This window comes from Oncorhynchus mykiss, chromosome 16 (assembly GCF_013265735.2).
Source record: "Oncorhynchus mykiss isolate Arlee chromosome 16, USDA_OmykA_1.1, whole genome shotgun sequence".
Taxonomy (NCBI): domain Eukaryota; kingdom Metazoa; phylum Chordata; class Actinopteri; order Salmoniformes; family Salmonidae; genus Oncorhynchus; species Oncorhynchus mykiss.
This window is the reverse complement of record NC_048580.1, coordinates 52,100,272-52,123,444: the sequence shown is the minus strand read 5'-3', so window position 1 is coordinate 52,123,444 and position 23,173 is coordinate 52,100,272. Positions and strand designations below refer to the sequence as shown.

General features: G+C 41.1%; 1 long non-coding RNA gene across 1 annotated transcript; it reads right to left on the bottom strand.

Moving 5' to 3' along the window:
- Positions 1-1,434: 1,434 nt before the first annotated feature.
- Positions 1,435-8,468, bottom strand: LOC110492231. Its single transcript, XR_002468979.2, has 2 exons — positions 8,192-8,468; positions 1,435-5,762 (listed from the first exon to the last, which is right to left on the bottom strand). It is a non-coding gene; the product is annotated as an uncharacterized LOC110492231 (long non-coding RNA).
- Positions 8,469-23,173: the final 14,705 nt, after the last annotated feature.

The window sequence follows — 23,173 nt, the reverse complement described above, 5'->3', positions numbered from 1 at the left end:
GGTGACACTCAATTGAAATAGTTATGAACTGCTTGCTCTTTCTGTAAGTATCATAGTTTAAGTTCAATGACCAGCAATAGATCTAGAACAGAACTAGATTTCATTTTGGGTTTCAAAATACAACGAATATGAACCAGCTATGGCACAATATTGTAAATCCCTCTAGGTGTTCCACCTATCTGACTCACTCCACTGGAGTTCCCTCCCTGTGCGTGTGTTTGTGTGTGTGCTTGCATGTGGTTGCATGCAGGTTTATGTGTGTGTACACGCGTATGTGTGTATGCGTGACAGTTATACAGTATGTCAGCAGTCTGTCGGCATGTCATAGCCGTTTAAACACAGCCCCCGTGCCTCTGTTGTGGGGCCGTTCCACCTCAGCGGTGAACCCAGGTGAACCCCACCCTCTGCAGTGACTTGCAGGAATCTGGTTGGATGGCACCAAAGCATGTATAGACCGGCCCTGGAATCCTCAATCCGCCAACTACTGTGTGGGCAGCCTGGAACTGGAGTTCTCCTGTGATGTCATGCATAGCCAAGATATCCAACTAGATGACTACCCCCCCCCCCCCCCCCCCCCATGAAGACCATTTAGGTTCAAGAAATGTGACCTGATGTTTAATCGTTAAGTAGTGTTTTTACCCGTTTTATGTAGATAGTTTGTGTATATTTTGTATGTATTGTTTTGTGACCCATATTCTCCAAAATCACATGAAAAGTGGATGTTCAGTCAAAGCATCAAGGGAAATAAAAACACAGTTCATTCATTGCATAGCATGTCAGTGATACAGTCATTTGCCTAATTGTTAACAAAATACATGTGAATTACCATTGGAAAACCCTTTTATAGTAGTGAGGGATGAAGACAATTTCCTTTGAACCCTTTAACTTGCTCATTACATGTTCTGCATGGGAGATCAGGTCCAGGGCTTGTTTCAGTAAATGTTTAAATGAACTCTGTGTTTGTGTTCCTCCTGATACAATCAGAGCTCCAGTGAACCCCTCAGAGCTCTAACAGCTTTAATTAAACAACAATGGAGCTGTATTATTTGTGTGTGTGTGTGTGTGTGTAAAAGACCTTAGAATCGGTGAAAAGTGGCCCTATGCTTCTCAGCCTAGCAACGAGACACACTGGGCAGCCTGTTATGAGTTGCTTTAGAGCAGGAGTCGGGACACAATGAGGGCTTGGCTGATAGGGGACCTCATGAGTAAACTGAGGGATTTAAAAAGGTGCTCTGTTCAGATGTAACCTGATCTCCACCTGACTGGGGCCAGGCATTCCGCTCGGTGAAGAGTCCCCCTGAACACAATGACCAGAGCACACATCGATCACATTTACATTCCTTCGTACAAAACTATGCAACTAGAAAGATCATTAAATGCATTCAGACAACACTTTATTAATCACAGTCAAAAAGGACGGGACAAAGTCAAATATTGTTTTATTTCAAGTTTATTTGATATTGTCATGTCATATTACATAACGTTGGTGAAAATATATATGTGTATCTATCGCTTGGCTGTAGTATAGACAGTATTTATAGATCAATTAGATCAATAATGGATTCATTTATAGTTTTTTAATTTACTGTACCTGGAGAAATGTCAAATTCCCGACAATGTTCCTATTTGGAATTTAGTAACCATGACACCGTGACGAGCACACAAATCTTTCTTTTAAAAGTCGAATAAATGCTGTTCTAAATGCTTTATTACATGAAGATAATATTACATCCGTTTAAATATAAAATATTTGATACAGTATATTTATGAACACACACACACAGAGAGAGAGAGAGACAGAGCGAGATTTAAAAGCACCTTAAAGCATTTTAATTACTTATGGCATCACATATGTGTATATCCCAAAATGCTGTATTTCTTTGCCCATCCTGGGCCGTTGCTTAAGGAATAAACTCTGACACATGGCACATGGAAGAGCACTGACAACTGAATCAATCTTCCAGTGCAAGGTTCATAGTTCCTGTATTGTCATTATCTTCATGACCATAGTGAATACACCCCAATCCATCTGTCACTTCAACCAATGTGTCTATGCACTGGTCATATACACACACAAACACACTGTATACACACATTAACATAGAAGAAGCCTAAGAGGTCAGACACACCAAGAAATCTGACGGCCATGCTCAAACTTCTGTACAAGAAGGGGAGAGGAAAAAGAGAAGTAAACGCCATTCAATGGACGGCATTACCAGACAGTATTAGACAGGGATATTTAGATCTAACCATGTCTGGTAAGACGCCAATCAACAGGCTAGGGAGCTAGGACTGAAGGACGCCCTCTGAACCAACCGTCCACTGTACGCAGAGGGAGACAGCTGAAAGAGACAGGATGAGATACAGGAAGAGACTGAAAAGAGCTGAAAAGATACAGTATGTCTGTCTGTCTGTTCGTCTGTTTGTCTGTCTCACACACAGACAGGGATACTACTCTATCGTCTTCATATTCTCAAAGACTATGTTATATGGAGTACATTTACAATGATTTGCCATGAATAAAGACAAACTAGATCCTGTTGGTTGAAAGTTCACATCAAAATGTGGTGCCCTCTCACCGCAAATTAAATAAATATGCCACATTTGGGTTCAGTACAACATCAAATTGTCTTTTTAACCGTTTGGAAAGGAGAGGGGGTGAAAAGGGAAAAAACATTGAACCATTCCGTGTGTCTATGTCATAAATAAAGGCAAACAACCGAAGGTGAGCCAATAAAGGTATGGTTCAATATTTGCGAGGTAATTCTCCCTCCTTAAACAAACATTTAGGCTCTGCCAGCTCCTTTTATTATTTGCCAATGTCTGTGCTGTCTGTTTGAAGGCTTTACCTATTAAATTGGGATGTATTTTTCTTCCTGGAAGACGACATGGAACGGGGTAGTAGTTTGCCATAAAGGATCAACTCATTTAAGTCTATGGCTATTTATCATTTGTTTATGAAACAAATTCAACAGAATTCTAAAATTCTAATTGGAACAAAGGTTCTCCAATGAAGCCTTGTAAAACAACAAAAGGCACTACAGATAGAGCTGTGGGATATATTTAGCTGTGATAAAAAAAAGAGTAATCATTCATATGAAGGGATGAGAGAGAGGTGAGGCTGAAGGGGAGTGGTAAGGAGTCAAGGAGGATGTTGCTGAGTCTATTTTTATCATAAGTGCTCAGGTGAGCTTCTGTCAGTTTCAGGATGTGGCATGTAGATAAGCGGTGCTGGACCAATCACGGTGACACAACACAAGCCACACTCTACAGAGGGGAGGTGATACGAAAATGAGTGGCGGTGCGACCGGTTGAACCGTCAACCGACCTGTATTCTTTAACACAGGTTGGGTGGGGCCACCCTAGAACAGGACAGGGAAGTTGAATTACAAATGCTGGGTCTCCTCTACTTGTTCCCCAGGGAAAGGCCATTGCCAGTCGTGCCTCTAATCTTCTCCATTTCTTTGAATTGATTCTTAACTGAGGAACACTGAGATATTTCAATTACTTGGATTGCCAAATAGTTTCCCAATACAATTTACAAAATAAGCACTTCATAGGCCTATCTTTTCTACAAATAAATGATGAGGTAAAATGGAGCTTCTTTCAGATGTATAGTTTTAGCTAGCGGAATAAAGGCGTGTCAATAGATGAAGATTTAAGACAATCTCTTACAGATAGATGCAATCCTAAACCAAGTCTTCTTATCAGTGACAATATCAGACATCAAACACCTGACCCTTTAAGCACATCCTTAGCTGAGGTGTATCTCTGGAGGTAGGTGGGTCACCCAGGAAACATCGTTACCAGACAGTGTTAGAACTTTTTTGTACAATCCAGCACTGTCAGGTAAGATGGATCCTGAAAGCCATTTCAGCGTAAACCAGAGCATTTCATTGAGAAAAAAAATGGCCGCCAAGCTATGGTAAAGTGTGCTTATGTAGCTAGCTAACGTTGTAAGTTGTGTGGTATATCACTGTAGTTAGCGGATGGCTAGCATCATCATTACCAGGCAGTATTAGAGAGATTGATGATATCCAATGCTGCCTTGTAAGATGGGGATGACCATCCAATACATACATAGGAGACAAACAATGGGTCATAAAAGTGATTATTTTACAGATCACAATAAGTGTACGGATCGCAGTAATAATATTTTCGTCTAAGCATTTTACAATACAGGTTCATTTTGTTCAATGTGTTGTGTTATCTCCTGGTTTTCACTGACAAAAACTTGATAAAAGCCTAACCTTGCTTTGGGTAGGTTTGTGTGGGGATAAGCCCCATCTATGTGCATAACTGAGACTTCAGGAACATTCCACTATGAAAAGAAAGAGGTGTACTAAACAGTAGGCAACCCTGACTGGTAATGCAAATGATCATTATAAGGCCTGTCTTTCACATCTCTAAAGCTACATCTGCATTTACCACAGAAAGGAGAAACTATAATAATATAAAATCAAGTATACCTCCTCCTCAGGCACACATGCAACTCATCATCAATATCCATTAGAACTCCACTTCAGTTAACTCAACAAATTGTGGCCTTGGGTGGACTCTACTATGGGTGGACTCTACTATCTCAAACTCAAACTAACAATAGCAAGTTCAATTTATCACCTAACCCCCAGGTCTTAAACAAGAGATGAAGTGGGGGGAAACAACGTATTTGAAACTTGCCTTGAAACAAAAAAATACAACTTGTTGTACGGCAGACTTTGTTCTAGTAGGGACTGTAGGTTAGGTTCTGCCAGAGGAGAGTGGGCCACAGTGGATGTTAATGATTGGCCAAACCTGTTCTGACTGGTCTGGTTCTACGAAATGGTAAGGCTGCTTTTCCCCCTCATTCTGAAAATTATATATATATATATATATTATCCCTGGTCATCCCTACTGCCTCTGATCTGGCGGACTCACTCAACACAAATGCTTTGTTTGTAAATAATGTCTGAGTGTTGGATTTTGCCCCTGGCAATCCTTAAATAAATATACTTCAGTGTATTTAAAACCAAATACTTTTAGACTTTTACTCAAGTAGTATTTTGCTGGGTGACTTTCACTTCAGTCCTTTTCTATTCATGTATCTTTACTTTTACTCAAGTATGACAATTGGGTATTTTTTTGACCACTGCATTATTAACATCCATTCTCGACAAAACCCACTGCTAAAGCAACAAGGCCTTGGGGTTGTTGTTCCGTATTCACATTTCATGTCCCTGAAGATGGTAGCACAGGTAGCACAATGTATGTCATTTTATTGAGACTTGGTACAGTAAGTCAGCAATAGTTACACTAATATTGATATCTATTAATGTTAACTATTTTTTTGCTATTTTTTTCTCTAAACCTGAAACAAAACTAGAATCAAGACAATCCTGTGTTCAGAGGGAAAGAATAGGTTTCCCGTCATCCTGCAAATGAGCTAAATGGAAGAGTGTGAGTGAATGAGAAAGGTAGAGAGAGAGAGAGCAGAAGGGAGGGAAAAGAACAGGCAGTGAAGAGAGGTGGAGAATGTACCTGTAACCTTACCGTTGTGAAAAGGAACCCAAAAGGAAAGAATGCAACAAAACAAAGTGAGTAAAGGGGGGTGGGGGGTGAAAAGGAAAAGATCTAGAATTTTTAGCAGCCAGCGCCTGCGAACACTTCAGCTTCTTCCCGGTCAGTCAGGCCCATGAAGTGAGAAAGCTAAGCCGCCCTGCTCTCACAGACTGCTGCAGCCTCTATTTAGTTAATCATCAGCATTATACACCAGGGCTGCAGGCCTAAAGAGAAAGAGAGAGAGAGAGAGAGAAAGAGAAAAAAAAAGATCAGGGAGAAATAATGAGTATTAAAGCTTGTAGAATGAAGAAGAGGGCAATGGAAATAAAACATATTTAAATTCAAGTACAGTTTCTAGTATTTCCTGACTTCCTACTTCCCACGTGCTTGCTATGCATTTCCTCAGTTATCCTTCCTTCTTTAAGGTTTGCTTAAGTTTTGTCCCCTGAAACTCGTCCCTGTTTTGGCTCTTGAGTGAAATTATTCCATTGTAGGAGAGGTTGTTCATTCGGTGTGGTGTATACGGCTGCCCACGCTGTAGCCTTACTGAGTGAATGAGGTGTGATCAGGTAACCCTGCCCTCTGCGTTGGAATGGGACTCCACTGTGAAATGAACCTGATAGGTAAACCAGCCTGGCCCTTAATCAATAGTTGGCGTCTTTGTGGAGAAGAATGTCGGTGAAATCCAAAACCTCACTTAAGGCTGGACCTTATCAACACCACTAATTGGCCCTCCAGACTACTGGAGAGTAAAGCTTAGTGGCTTGATTCGTCGCTTTTCAGCTATTTCTCTTTGGTTGTTTCATTTCAATATTTACTATATTGTTCAGTTCCCTCTGCTATTTTACTAAGTTAAATTATATATTTACTATTCTACTATCTTTCATGGTTCATTCATTCAGTTGAGAACTATCACTTTTCATAGTTCACTACTTTCCCTTTCGTTTTGAGTATTTCCAATGAATGAGTGAAATTTGTTAAGCAAAAAAGGTTTCTAGCCTCCCTCATGCATGGCACCGTAATTAAGTCATTTATTTGTCAGTTTGGCTTTATTTAAGTATCACAAATATAAATTTTTATTTCCACCTCACATTACTATTGTCTATTCCTAGCTTCAATATTAATGTATTTCCATGATTTGTCTGAAAATGCTTTCTTTCTTAACTTGTTCTTAAAATCCTGTCAATGTTTCACATATTTTTATAGCAGCTATTGACATTGATTTATCTAGGTACAAAGAAACAGCATTCCACCAACATCAACCATAATGTTAATGGTTTAAAACAGTTATGGCAAAAGCTGCTTAGTCACAGTCATAACTATTTAAACTGCATGTTCTTCAGTTCACAAACTCAATGTTTTTTTCTCTGACCTCTCACTTTATTCCGTGATTGGCATTACGGTTAACATAGTTAGCTTGTTCTTAGTTTCACATGTCTGTTTTCTAAGCTGTAAAAAAAAACGGTAAAAAAAACTATTTTCAAATTTCAACCTCCATTTTGTATGGCTTACCAATCAAGTGAGTCACATTCTATGGAAATTCCCTACAGACCAGTTATGATATCTGTAATGCCCAACCCATAGTCAATCTTTAAAAAGCTGTAAACAATTACGAATTACTCATTCAAAGAATTTAACGAATGTCTGTCTTTCCGCCAATCAAAATCTTCCACCTCACTCCTTATTCACTGCACTATTTGTTCAACAGTTTCCCTCCATTTATCAACAACACCTTTTAAAATTTATGAAAAAGATTAAATCAATCTTCTTGCAATATTCCAAAAACCTAACCTTCCTAATGGTTATTTTCTACTCCCAGAAGTCAAACAAAATAACAAAATCCTACAGAAGATTAAAATGGATGAGCAGACATTTTATGTTCAGCATACATCCACTATGTAAACCTCGTATTTCTCACATCAAAAGGTTAGGAAAAACAGATTATTATTTGAAATCTCTATCTATACATGCCAAATTAAATAAGTAAGAACAGGCCTTGGTATTTTAGTCTCCTTTTCTAGACATGCAACATCCTAAGGAAAGGCTACGTTGAGACTTATTTAACAGGTAGCAGAGATAAGTTGTCACTCCCATGCCTTCATTATCTTTTTTTCAAATATTTAAAATACATAAATGTTTATTTTGTAAAATAATGAAAATATTTCACGTCAATTGGTTATCATCAGCTTTTGAAGTGGTACAATTATCAAAATATTACCATAACTGCTTTAATGTTCTTCCAAATGTGCATTTCCAGTGTGACAATGGAAGGAAAAATCTGCTGTCTTTATATCATTTGACAAGTCTGTCTGTTTGCCTCTACCTGCCCCAACTGGTCTTTCCAGTTTAGGAATTAACGTTCGGCTCTTTTGTTTCTATTTAAATGGACTGGAATCTGATACAGTTTATAATATGCTTCCCCCTAAACTCATGCTCTTCCTGTAACAGCATACAAGCACCAACGGTTTTATACAACGACCTTGTTGGCTTGCCATCCATTTCCTGACTATTACATAAGTATACATGCAACTGCGCTTCAGTCTACCTGTAAGCTGGTGCGATGACAAAGCAAATGTATCACAAATAATGTCAGAGGAAATCGTACACGGACCAAAATTAAAACAAATAAGGAGGTATCATGTTGGTGGGTTACCCTGTCCTTCCCAGGTGTGGTCAAGTGAGCCAGAAAGAGGCATCATGTTGCCTGGCTGTGGCTGCTGACTGCTGCCTCATTGATATGTCTTCCTCTTCCCTCCTCTCACAGAGAGACCAACTCTTCGATGTTTGCTTGGAAAAAGATGCGAATTAGCTCGGCTTGACTAGACACCCAACGAGGAGGCGAAGAACCCCAAAAATCAACTCAATAGGTTTAAGTCGTGAAGACTCGGCTCAAGTTTCCCGGAGCTCACGGCGACGCTACCTGGTTAAGCTCCTCAAGACGAGTAGACTGAATTTGTAAAGGGGATAGGTTTACATGTAGCCTGGCCTCCCTCCCCCACAGGTGAGGTGTAATTTTCAGGTGGCAGCCAATCTCCTTAGCCTCTGGCGCTCACAGGTGTGCCCCATGTGCTGCAGTAGCCAATCAGGTCTGAGACTAAGCCCAGTCCAACCCTCCCCCCCGTCCCACCTCACCGGTTCACCTGCCCCCACCCAAGCCCGCCGCCGCACCACCCCAGGTACATTGTATGTGTTTATGACGTTAGCCTGAGCTCCTGTGGGAACGGCCTCAGTTCCTATCACAACACAAACTACACCAACATCATCCATGAGCCCCGGTCCACGCCCAGAAACAAACCAAAACCATGTTGAGAGGGAAACATATAGATAGCAAATCTTATAGAGCCTACCAAAAATCCTTTGTGAAAAAAACCCACATGACCTCTGGCATACTTGTCAGTGTATATATGAAATAGCCATAACCTGAAATAGCCTTTGCCCTTGTCTCTTTCAGTCTCTCTATTTCCTGTTCACAGAAGCCATTCCAGCCTCAGTGGCTAACAAAGCCCTACTGGTTTAAAGCCAGATGACAAGTGAACAAAGTACAGGTAGGTGAAACAGACAGACAGACACAAGACGGTTTGAGGTGAGCCAGGTTAGGCCAGGTCGGGCCTAGAGCAGGGTATGTTGGTCTATCAATCACCGTGGCTGATGGGGATGAGGCTGAGCCCTAATCCCTGGCCAAGGCTGGCTAGCTGGCTGAGCAAGGCAGCCACCTTGGGCCTGGTGTAATTGACTTGATTATCTTCAACAAGGCTAGCAATGCCATATCCATATATCTTGTTTCAGGGTAGGGGGCATGGCAGAGATTACTGTGAAGCAGGTGAGAAGAAAGGGGATTGTTCCAAGCAGCATGTCACAGATATACACTAGTTTGAGTAGAATTATGCAGAATCCATCTAGTCCATCTAATTTGAACATGATATCAACAGTAAATTCAACCCATGGTAGAGTAGTCAGTGGCTTTACATTTTACATTACCTTTTTGTAATTTAGCATACACTCTTACCCAGAACGACTTACAGTCAGTGCATTCAACTAAGGTAAACAATATATATAAATAACACAGCACAGTGGTTGTGAGGGTGGAATGACTACTCAGGGAATAATATGATATGCCATAGGAAGGCCAAAAAGATCCTCAAGGACATCAACCACCCGAGCCACTCCCTGTTCGCCCCGCTATCATCTAGAAGGCGAGATCAGTACAGGTGCATCAAAGCTGGGACTAAGATACTGTAAAACAGCTTCTATCTCAAGGCCATCAGACTGCTAAACAGCCATCACTAGCACATCAGATGCCATCTATAGACATAGAGGCTGCCTATAGACATAGATTAGGAATCACTGGCCACTTTTAGAAATGGATCACTAGCCACTTTAATAATGTTTCCGTATCTAGCGTTACTCAGCTCATATGTATAAACTGCACTCCACACTATTCTACGGTATCTTAGTCACTTTTAAATCGTGTTTACATATTGCATCACCCATTTCATATGTATATACTGTATTGTATTCTATACTACACCACTGACTGTGAAACAGCCATCTCCAGCACATCAGAGGCTGCTGCCTATAGACATAGATTAGGAATCACTGGCCAATTTAAGGAAATGAAACACTAGGCACTTTAATAATGTCTCTGTATCTTGCATTACTCATCTCATTTGTATAAACTGTACTGTATACTATTCTACGGTATCTTAGTCACTGTAATTGTGTGTAAATATTGCATCACCCATCTCATATGAATATACTGTATTCTATACTATACCACTGTATCTTAGTCCAATGCCGCTCTGACATATATGTATAAATATTCTAAATCCATTCCTTACTTAGATTTACATGTATTTTTGGGGATGTATTGTGAAACTACTTATTAGATATTACTGCACTTTCAGCGCTAGAAGCACAAGCATTTCACTACACCCGCAATAACATCTGCTAAACACGAGTATGTGACCAATAGCATTTGATTTGATTTGATATATGTTTCTTTTTCTGCATTTAGCAGACATGCTACTATGGTATGGGTAACTAGGTCCCCAAAGCACAGAAGTGTTGAAGAAAAAAAAGACGGCCTTTTAGGATTTTTACCTCTGTCTTGAGTAGCCACTGGGTGAAGTTAGCCATTCCTCAAAGGGATTGGTGAGTGAATTGCCTGAATGGTCTGAAAGGTTTGCTTTGTTTAGTCTTTTCATTTGCATTCCAAATGAGGTCTAGAGTGTTGAGCTGGAGCACAACCTGAGCTCATTTGGGTATTGATGGGTATCAGGCTGGCCTGTCACGCATGGAGGATGTAAAGACAGCGTTAACGACGACTTCACACACACATGCATGCATGCACACAAAAACATGCACACACCAAAGACACAGCAAAGTCAGCAGCTGCATCATCATCATCACTACTCAAAGGGTTAGTGCTCTCACGTAATCATAGCGTGGGGGGTTTTGTATTCTTTTGCATTTGCACCCTGTTGTACTGACTTTCCCATTGTGTTTGTCCAATTTTATCCACGCCTTATTCTGTGACCATTCGTTGTTGATTTTGTGAGGTCATTAAGATAGTCCGTGTGTTATGATGACATTTCATTTATCAAATTTTTTACAATTTCACCTAGCTACATGATTTTTCCCCTCTTACAACGTAAGCCAAGCCCTATCACATTGCTATTATCAAGCAAGCAACTCAGGAATGAACAAATACTTTACAATGAGATATCACTCCAGTTCTGTCAATGCTCGTCAGTACTTGTCCTTCATTAGGCCAATATGTTGCATCTGTTTGTTCTCTGTTCTGTTGTTTCATCCACCTGTCTCCCTTTTGTCCTTCCGCTCAACTGACTGTGGGATAATTACAGAGATTGACATGTCTTACAGGAAATTGGAGGACTTAGCACAGGTGTGATGCTAAAAGGGCTCTCATTATCATGACCAGTGCTGAACCATAGATTTCTAGGAAGTCTCTCACCAATTACCTCCCTGTCTTCCCACTACTCAAGGTAAGAGTTTAGCTACCCCTGAGTTGACCAGAGATGAGCTATGAATGGGAATGAATGACTAGGCCTAGACACAGATATAGACAGACACATTTCATGTGACAGAGTACTGTGACCCGCATAACTCCATTTTGTGATGAGTTCCTATACGAAAGAGGTTTAGAAGTGATATGAGAGGAGTTGTGTGTGTGTGGAGCATTCACCTGGGGACCGCCACACACAAGCAGTCTAGCAACCACAGCCTTGCTCCAACTTGCCACCTTCTACCACCACCAGGTAATTGGGCCCCAATGATTGTGTGGGGGCAGGGTGTGTGTGAGTGTGCGTGTGCGTGTGTGTGAAGGAGAGACATTCCATAAGCCCCAATGGGGTTGTTGCCATAGTGACATGGGGAAGGGGAGTCAGGCATACCCATTATTAAAGCACCTTCATTCCACAAAACATCTGTTAACCCAGCCCAGCCCAGTGCTTTATTTTATTTATTACATTCAATAGTACTCACCAGTCAAGAAAAAGCACTTTCAGGTGATCTTCAAGGCCTAAAGTTGAGATGTTTTATGCTGTTTTATAAGCACAAAATCCACATAGAGTAGGTAGGCTATGATATTCGCTCTCAAAAAGAATAGCATAAAATGCTGGAAGTCACTTACTGGGCAATAGTCTCAAATTTAGAGCATTAATGATAGTAAAAAAAAGAAACGTTTTAGAAAAATAAAATGTTTTGTCACGTACAACAGATAGGTGCAGTGAAATCTGTTGTTTTTACAGGGTCAGACATGGTGTGGTGTCCCTGTAGTAAATTTGGGTTAAGTGTCTTTCTGAAGGGAACACCGACAGATTTTTTTACCTTGTCGGCTCAGTTAATCAAACCAGCGACCTTTCGGTTACTGGCTCAACGCTCTAACTCCTGCCATCCATTTTTGGGGGGTATATTTTTCGTAAGCCTTCTTTCCTCCAAACCATATTAAATTCGTTAGCTGGATATTTGACATCCAGAATCTTCTGGCAAAAGTTTTCTGAGAAGGCAGCGATGTTAGTGGAAATTGATTATATGGTGCAGCGGTCTAAGGCACTGCATCTCAGTGCAAGAGGCGTCAATACAGTCCCTGGTTCGATTCCAGGCTGTATCACATCTGACCGTGATTGGGAGTACCATAGGGTGGCGCACAATTGGCCCAGCGTCGTCCGGGTTTAGCCGGGGTAGGCCGTTGTTGTAAATAAGAATTTGTTCTTAACTGACTTACCTAGTTAAACAAAGGTAACAAAATGATTGTAATAATAAAAATATTAGTTAACAGTGCATTCAAAAACATGAACACTAACATACAATTATTTGATGTGGTTATTTTTATTCAAACTTTACTATACAGATTGTAATCTCTCTAATTTGATCATAAAGATCCAATTAAAAACCCCACTACATTTTCTATCTTAATATCTAATATCTCATTTTGAGTTCCCCCAATTTAAAGCATTTTCAACATTGACAAAAATGCTTAATATCCCATTGCTCATTATCATTACTGATATTGTGGTCATTGATCTCTTTATATATTTGAGAGAAACCATCACTTTCTCATCTGCACACATTAACCCATGAAAGGCCCTGCCAGGCCTGACCCCCATAGCCTATCAAATGCTCCTGGCCATCGGCTGCTCAGGGTCAAGTTTAAGTATGGAGGGGAAAGCCACGCTCGGCCCTGATGAGTTTGTTTAGGAGATGATGCTAAATGTTGAACTCCAGGTCTCCTCTTTCACTGTACTCCTGCTAAAGAGCATGTCTGCTTGCATTGGATGCCTCTCAGGCACATTGGGTCTTGTCTAGTTGTGAAGTGGTATGTGTGCTCTGAAAACAACATTATGGACTACTAGAACACACAGTCTTCAAACACACCTGTCTGTCTCCCTCACTAGAGAATCCTCTCCATTGTTCCTCACAGAATACCAAAGCCAGTTATGAATTGTTTACACTAGAACAATGCATCCATATACATGAACAAATAATCTTAAAGGGAAGATACACTCCAAACATTGGTCAAAACATTTTAGACCTCAAAAGTTGCTGGATCTATAAATTAGATGGCCTGAGATGTGGACTTATCTAAATGGAATCAAGGTTGTAACTTCATACGAGGCCTGGGACTCGGTTATTTTTTATACATTTATACAGTACCAGTCAAAAGTTTGGACACACATACTCATTCAAGGGTTTTTCTTTATTTGTAATATTTTCTACATTGTAGAATAATAGTGAAGACGTCAAAATTATGAAAAAACACATGAAATCATGTAGTAACAAAAAAAGTGTTAAACAAATCAAAATATATTTGAGATTTGAGATTTTTCAAAGTAGCCCCCCTTTGCCTTGATGACAGCTTTGCACACTCTTGGCATTCTCTCAAACAGCTTCACCTGGAATGCTTTTCCAACAGTCTTGAAGGAGTTCCCACATATGCTGAGCACTTGCTGGCTACTTTTCCTTCACTCTGCAGTCCAAGTCATCCTAAACCATCTCAATTGGGTCGGGTGATTGTTGAGGCCAAGTCATCTGATGCAGCACTCCATCACTCTCCTTCTTGGTCAAGTAGTCCTTAACCAGCCTGGAGGTGTATTGGGTCATTGTCCTGTGGAAAAACAAAATGACAGTCCCACTAAGCGAAAACCAGATGGGATGGCGTATCGCTGCAGAATGCTGTGGTAGCCATGCTGGTTAAGTGTGCCTTGAATTCTAAATAAATCACTGACAGTGTCACCAGCAACGCACCCCCACACCATCACACCTCCTGCTACTTGCTTCTCGGTGGGAACCACACATGCGGAGATCATCCATTCACCTACTCTGCGTCACAAAAAGATATGGCGGTTGGAACCAAAAATCTCAAATTTGGTATCATCTGACCAAAGCACAGATTTCCACCAGTCTAATGTCCATTGCTCATGTTTCTTGGCCCAAGCAAGTCTCTTCTTCTCATTGGTGTCCTTTAGTAGTGGTTTCTTTGCAGTAATTCGACCACGAAGGCCTGATTCACCCAGTCTCCTCTGAACAGTTGATGTTGAGATGTGTCTGTTACTTGAACTCTGTGAAGCATTTATTTGGGCTGCAATTTCTGAGGCTGGTAACTCTACTTAACTTATCCTCTGCAGCAGAGGTAACTCTGGGTCTTCCTTTCCTGTGGCGGTCCTCATGAGAGCCGATGGTTTGTGCGCTTGATGGTTTGTGTGACTGCACTTGAAAAAAATGTCAAAGTTCTTGAAATGTTCTGTATTAACTGACCTTCATGTCTTAAAGTAATGATGGACTGTCGTTTCTCTTTGCTTATTTGAGCAGTTCTTGCCATAATATGGTATTGGTCTTTTACCAAATAGGGCTATCTTCTCTATACCACCCCTACCCTGTCACAACACAACTGATTCTGTATATCACTTTGTGACATCGGCTGACGTAAAAAGGGCTTTATAAATAAATTTGATTGATTGATTGATTGATTGGCTTAAATGCGTTAAGAAGGAAATAAATTCCACAAATTAACTTTTAACAAGGCACACCTGTTAAGAGAAATGCATTCCAGGTGACTATCTCATCAAGCAAGTGCTCAGCATATGTGGGAACTCCTTCAACACTGTTGGAAAAGCATTCCAGGTGAAGCTGGTTGAGAGAATGCCAAAAGTGTGCAAAGCTGTCATCAAGACAAGCGGTGGCTACTTTGAATAATCTCAAATATATTTTTATTTATTTAACACTTTTTTGGGATACTACATGATTCCATGTGTTATTTCATCATTTTGATGTCTTCACTATTAGTCTACAATGTAGAAAATAATAAAAAATAAAGAAAAACCATTGAATGAGCAGGTGTGTCCAAACTCTTGACTGGTACTACAGTCGGAAGTTTACATACACTTAGGATGGAGTTATTAAAACTAGTTTTTCAACCACTCTACAAATTTCTTGTTAACAAACTATAGTATTGGCAAGTTGGTTAGGACATTTACTTTGTGCATGACAAGTCATTGTTCCAGCAATTGTTTACAAACAGATTATTTCACTTATAATTCACCTTATCACAATTCCAGTGGGCCAGAAGTTTACATACACTAAGTTGACTATGCCTTTTAAACAGCTTGGAAAATTCCAGAAAATTATGTAATGGCTTTAGAAGCTTCTGATAGACTAATTGACATAATTAGTCAATTCTGGTAAGAAGAGGGGCGGGGGCGTATGCTTTATGGTTAACGAGACGTGGTGTGGTCACAACAACATACAGGAACTCAAGTCCTTCTGTTCACCTGATTTAGAATTCCTCACAATCAAATGTGGACCGCATTATCTACCAAGGGAATTCTCTTCGATTATAATCACAGCCGTATATATTCCCCCCCAAGCAGACACATCGATGGCTCTGAACGAACTTTATTTGACTCTTTGCAAACTGGAATCCATATATCCTGAGGCTGCATTCATTGTAGCTGGGGATTTTACCAAGGCTAATCTGAAAACAAGACTTCCTAAATTCTATCAGCATATCGATTGCGCAACCAGGGCTGGTAAAACCTTGGATCGTTGTTATTCTAACTTCCGCGATGCATATAAGGCCCTCCCCCGCCCTCTTTTCGGAAAAGCTGACCACGACTCCATTTTGTTGCTCCCTGCCTACAGACAGAAGCTAAAACAAGAAGCTCCCACGCTGAGGTCTGTTCAACGCTGGTCCGACCAATCTGATTCCACGCTCCAAGACTGCTTCCATCACGTGGACTGGGATATGTTTCGTATTGCGTCAGACAACAACATTGACGAATACGCTGATTCGGTGAGCGAGTTCATTAGAACGTGCGTTGAAGATGTCGTTCCCATAGCGATTCCCATAGCGATAACGATAGCGATAACGATTAAAACATTCCCAAACCAGAAACCCTGGATTGATGGCAGCATTCGCGTGAAACTGAAAACGCAAACCACTGCTTTTAATCAGGGCAAGGTGACCGGAAACATGAACGAATACAAACAGTGTAGCTATTCCCTCCGCAAGGCAATCAAACAAGCTAAGCGTCACTATAGAGACAAAGTAGAATCGCAATTCAACGGCTCAGACACAATAGGTATGTGGCAGGGTCTACAGTCAATCACGGATTACAAAAAGAAAACTAGCCCAGTCACGGACCAGGATGCCTTGCTCCCAGGCAGACTAAATAACTTTTTTGCCCGCTTTGAGGAAAATACAGTGCCACTGACACGGCCCGCAACCAAAACATGCGGACTCTCCTTCACTGCAGCCGAGGTGATTAAAACATTTAAACGTGTTAACCCTCGCAAGGCTGCAGGCCCAGTCGGCATCCCCAGCCACGCCCTCAGAGCATGCGCAGACCAGCTGGCTGGTGTGTTTACGGACATATTCAATCGATCCCTATCCCAGTCTGCTGTTCCCACATGCTTCAAGAGGGCCACCATTGTCCCTGTTCCCAAGAAAGCTAAGGTAACTGAGCTAAACGACTACTGCCCCGTAGCACTCACCTCCGTCATCATGAAGTGCTTTGAGAGACTAGTCAAGGACCATATCACCTCCACCCTACCTGACACCCTAGACCCACTCCAATTTGCTTACCGCCCAAATAGGTCCACAGACGATGCAATCTCAACCACACTGCACACTGCCCTAACCCATCTGGACAAGAGGAATACCTATGTGAGAATGCTGTTCATCGACTACAGCTCGGCATTTAACACCATAGTGCCCTCCAAGCTCGTCATCAAGCTCGAGACCCTGGGTCTCGACCTCGCCCTGTGCAACTGGGTACTGGACTTCCTGACGGGCCGCCCCCAGGTGGTGAGGGTAGGTAACAACATCTCCACCCCGCTGATCCTCAACACTGGGGCTCCACAAGGGTGCGTTCTGAGCCCTCTCCTGTACTCCCTGTTCACCCACGACTGCGTGGCCACGCACGCCTCCAACTCAATCATCAAGTTTGCGGACGACACAACAGTGGTAGGCTTGATTACCAACAACGACGAGACGGCCTACAGGGAGGAGGTGAGGGCCCTCGGAGTGTGGTGTCAGGAAAATAACCTCACACTCAACATCAACAAAACTAAGGAGATGATTGTGGACTTCAGGAAACAGCAGAGGGAACACCCCCCTATCCACATTGATGGAACAGTAGTGGAGAGGGTAGTAAGTTTTAAGGTCCTCGGCGTACACATCACAGACAAACTGAATTGATCCACCCACACAGACAGCATCGTGAAGAAGACGCAGCAGCGCCTCTTCAACCTCAGGAGGCTGAAGAAATTTGGCTTGTCACCAAAAGCACTCACAAACTTCTACAGATGCACAATCGAGAGCATCCTGTCGGGCTGTATCCCCGCCTGGTACGGCAACTGCTCCGCCCACAACCGTAAGGCTCTCCAGAGGGTAGTGAGTTCTGCACAACGCATCACCGGGGGCAGACTACCTGCCCTCCAGGACACCTACACCACCCGATGTCACAGGAAGGCCATAAAGATCATCAAGGACATCAACCACCCGAGCCACTGCCTGTTCACCCCGCTATCATCCAGAAGGCGAGGTCAGTACAGGTGCATCAAAGCTGGGACCGAGAGGCTACAAAGGGAGAAAAAAAGTTATTTGGTCAACCAAACCACAGACAACCTTTTGCAGTTCTAACGCTTCAGCCTCACCCCACCAGGTGCATAATATCCATCCACCATTTCAATGTTTTACAACTGAAGTTGTATTTAATAATGAATAACAACTTTACAAATACATAAATATGCCACTCAGCAGATGCTTGTATCCAAAGCAAAGTTTGAGTGCATACCAGTATGTGATCCCTGCAGGAATTGAACCCTCCACCTTGTCATTGCTAGCGACTAACTCTTATAAACTGAGCCACACTGGACCAAATGCTCTTTCCTCCATCTTTCCTTTCTTCCTTGAGACAATTATTGTTCTGGTTAGGCTGGGGCCTGTTCAGGAATATCTAGTCCATCTCAATAAAATAATTATACTCTCCTTGAAAAAAAATACCTAAACTCCATGATAAGACAATCACCATGTCTCCTCTATTTCATTACATTTCTATCTGCACTGCTCAAAATGCTTTCTATCTCAAGGCCATCAGACTGGTAAACAGCCACCACTAACATTGAGTGGCTGCTGCCAACACACTGACTCAACTCCAGCCACTTTAATAATGGGAATTGTTGGGAATTGATGTAAAATATATCACTAGCCACTTTAAACAATGCTACTTAATATAATGTTTACATACCCTACATTATTTATCTCATATGTATACGTATATACTGTACTCTATATCATCTACTGCATCTTTATGTAATACATGTATCACTAGCCACTTTAAACTATGCCACTCTGTTTACATACTCATCTCATATGTATATACTGTACTCGATACCATCTACTGCATCTTGCCTATGCCGCTCTGTACCATCACTCATTCATAAATCTTTATGTACATATTCTTTATCCCTTTACACTTGTGTGTATAAGGTAGTAGTTTTGTAATTGTTAACTAGATTACTCGTTGGTTATTACTGCATTGTCGGAACTAGAAGCACAAGAAGCTACAAGCACAGAAGAAGCACATTTCGCTACACTCGCATTAACATCTGCTAACCATGTGTATGTGACAAATACAATTTGATTTGATTTGATTTAATTTTTGTCAACTGGAGGTGTACCTGTGGATGTATTTCAAGGCCTACCTTCAAACTCAGTGTCTCGATGCTTGACATCATGAGAAAATCAAAAGCAATGAGTCAGAAAAACAATTGTAGACCTCAGCAAGTCTGGTTCATCCTTGGGAGCAATTTCCAAACGTCTGAAGGTACCACGTTCATCTGTACAAACAATAGTACGCAAGTATAAACACCATGGGACCCCACAGACTTCATACAGTTCAGGAAGGAGACGCGTTCTGTCTCCTAGAGATGAATGTACTTTTGTGCGAAAAGTGCAAATCAATCCCAGAACAACAGCAAAGGACCTTGTGAAGATGCTGGAGGAAACAGGTACAAAAGTATCTATATCCACAGTTAAACAAGTCCTATACATGAAAGGCCGCTCAGCAAGGAAGAAGCCACTGCTCCAAAACCGCCATTAAAAAAGCCAGACTACGGTTTGCAACTGCACATGGTGAAAAATATCATTATTTTTGGAGAAATGTCCTCTGATCTGATGAAACAAAAATAGAACTGTTTGGCCATAATGACCATCTTTATGTTTGGAGGAAAAAGGGAGAGGCTTGCAAGCCGAAGAACACCATCCCAACCGTGAAGCACGGGGTCGGCAGCCTCATGTTGTGGGGGTGCTTTGCTGCAGGAGGGACTGGTGCACTTCACAAAATAGATGGCATCATGAGGAGTGAAAATTATGTGGTGATATTGAAGCATCATCTCAAGACATCAGTCAGGAAGTTAAAGCTTGGTCGCAAATTGGTCTTCCAAATGGACAATGACCCCGAACATACTTCCAAAGTTGTGGCAAAATGGCTTAAGGACAACAAAGTCAAGGTATTGGAGTGTCCATCACAAAGCCCTGACCTCAATCCTATAGAACATTTGTTGGCAGAACTGAAAAAGCGTGTGCGAGCAAGGAGGCCTACAAACCTGACTCAGTTACACCAGCTCTGTCAGGAGGAATGGGACAAAATTCACCCAACTTATTGTGAGAAGCTTGTGGAAGGCTACCAGAAACATTTGACCCAAGTTAAAAGGCAATGCTACCAATTACTAATTGAGTGTATGTAAACTTCTGACCCACTGGGAATGTGATGAAAGAAATAAAGGCTGAAATAAATCATTCTCTCTACTATTATTCTGACATTTCACATTCTTAAAATAAAGTGGTAATCCTAACTGACCTAAAACAGGGAATTTTTACTAGGATTAAATGTCAGGAATTGTGAAACTGAGTTTAAATGTGTTTGGCTAAGTTGTATGTAAACTTTCGACTTCATCAACTGTATATAACACAATTACACAATTATGGGTCAACATCTAAATATTGCTCCCAGCGTTGATCAAAGCTCAGAGCGTGTATATTCTTGATCTGGCTGAGTTCTAATCACGCCTGCTTCTTTGCGAATTAGTGGAGTTATGAACAGTGGTTTGTTTGTTATGGTTCGAATTCGAATACACGTAGTTTGATGCCATTTCATTTGCGCGTATTATGAGTCATGGTCCTCCCAGCAGCTTCCACTGCCAAGCTCAAGTAAGCAACTTGAGACGCTGCCTATGGTGTGTTTGCGAGATGCTAAGCCAAAGGCAATTTAAAAAAATGTCCGTGTCAACAGACAAACAAACAAACGACTCTTGGAGAATGAGTGCAGAACTGGTAAATAGGCACTTATATATGTCAGTTAGTCAGGTGGCTATCTGCCAGCAGAGACTTCTATTGCAGTAACCTTGAAGGGCTCTGGATAGTATTAGCCAGCTAGAAGGATGAAGTTAGAAGCTAACGTTAAACAGAGCCTACCTCAGCAGGAGCAAAAAACATGCTTCTTAAGTTATCATAATAACTTTGCTGTACAGAGACTGGGCTACTGAGACAGACAGTGATGTAGCGATTAGTGGTGAGACAGACATGCATACAGGAATAAGCAGAGCAGAGGAGCAAGCGAGCGAGAGGTTAGTACAGTGGTTCCCAAACTTGGGGTCATCCCCTGAGAAAATGTTTACTAATCTTATCAAACATGTTAGGAACTTAAAAAAAAAAAATCAATATGAACATCTCCACATGGCCCATCTTCCCTTTAGGCCTACATTAAAATGCATTTATATGGGTGGTTGTTTGTCTTATTTCAATCGCCCACTGGAGTTTAGAGTTTACCCATACCCAACTTGTTTTTACCACTACATCACTGATAACACAGAATCATAAGCAACATTATAATAATTCATGTGAATGTGACAATACGATCGTCTGTGTGCTCCATTGATGTCTGTTTGTGCAGAAGTTGATTAGTAATGCCTAGGAATACAAAATGTGAACGCTATGTAATTTGAGAAAAGAGATACCTATGTAAAGAGTTGATGATTTTATGCAATTCATCATTACAACTGAGTGAACAGTTGCTGATGCTATGTGTCCGTGTGAAAATTTATCATATTTCCCCATATTCAGGGGTATAACATTACAATTGTATAGCTAATAGGCTATGTGTTTGTCGACCACCCCAGAATAATTAACCTACAGCATCCATGGTGATAATGGATGGGTCTTTTTTGCTCGTTTCTTCTGTTCTCCAAATAGCATCTTAAAGTTTTTTAGTTGCATAGAAATGCAGTAAATTAACATCAAACATTATTTTTTTTTACAAAATGTGGAAAGGGGGGCTTCTTAGTACAATGGAAGTGGAGGTAATGGAAGGGCGTTAGTTGTACCATGGAGGTTGAGTCCCCTACTTGGCAACCAATCACTGTGGAAAAAATGTGATTTTGGAGTATAATTTGATTTACTTGACTCACTGGCTGGGCACTGGATGTGTGGTATTTGATATGCATTATGATGTCTCCTGTACAACAGAATATGATAGTGCAAATAAATCTCTCCCATAGAATGTATCATTGGGACTATTTTTTTGTGAAGGGTAACAGCAGGTCTAGATAATGATGTAAGATGTGTTTGTGATGAGGGCCCTTGAGGGACTGGGCTCATGTGAAGATACAGTCATCGCTGGGCCCACAGAGATCGGTTGCCAAGGAGGGGATCCAAACAACATGGTACACCTAACGCCCTTCCATTACTTCCACTTCCACTGTACTAAGAAGCACCCAGGAACATTCTAAAAAACTATATGTGATTTAAGACAAACAAAGATGATACCAAGATCAATTGAAAGAAATCCTCAGTACATCTTTTAGCAGCATGACAGAGATATGAAATATGAATATTGGAGTAAAAATGATCATAAATCCAACTAACACTCTCAAACAAATGTATAGGTAAAATAATAAGTACAACTCATGTTATCATAAAATACAAATACACAATGGACATAGGTGTCAGATATGTGGCAATTTTAATGCAGTCCGATGTTCTCTTGACTATAACCCCTCTCTAGGAACATATTCTATATGTTCCTAGACCCCACGGATCCTCAATAAAAGCCATTAGCCAGAAGGGTACAGCTGAATAAAACTGACTGCCTTAATACCTTACATTTCTGAATTGAAATGATGGACGTGTTTGTTGCTGGCTGCACAGAACTCTTTGTTCTCCAATGAGCGGTGTAAAACAACTGGTTCCTCTTCGTGTTCAGTGACTAACATGATTTACTTGAGCACAGCGTTAAAGGTCCCAATTAAAAGTGATTTACTGAGAAATACTGAGAGCCCTCGCCAAAAAATACATTGGACCTAAGCACTACAGTGAGTAGGGGGAAACCAAGATATTCATGAGGGAGTGTCCCTCAGGAAAAAATACATTTGAGGAGCATGCACGGATACACACAACGATAAATATATGTGTTGTCTTTGATCACCTATTATAACAAGAAATATGATCATCTAGACTCTTTCGTTCAAGTTTAACATTGTCCACACAGGCTTTCAGGCCAAGTAAATAATTTTTTATGATTCAGAAAGAAATTAGGTATCAAAGTCCACAGACCTG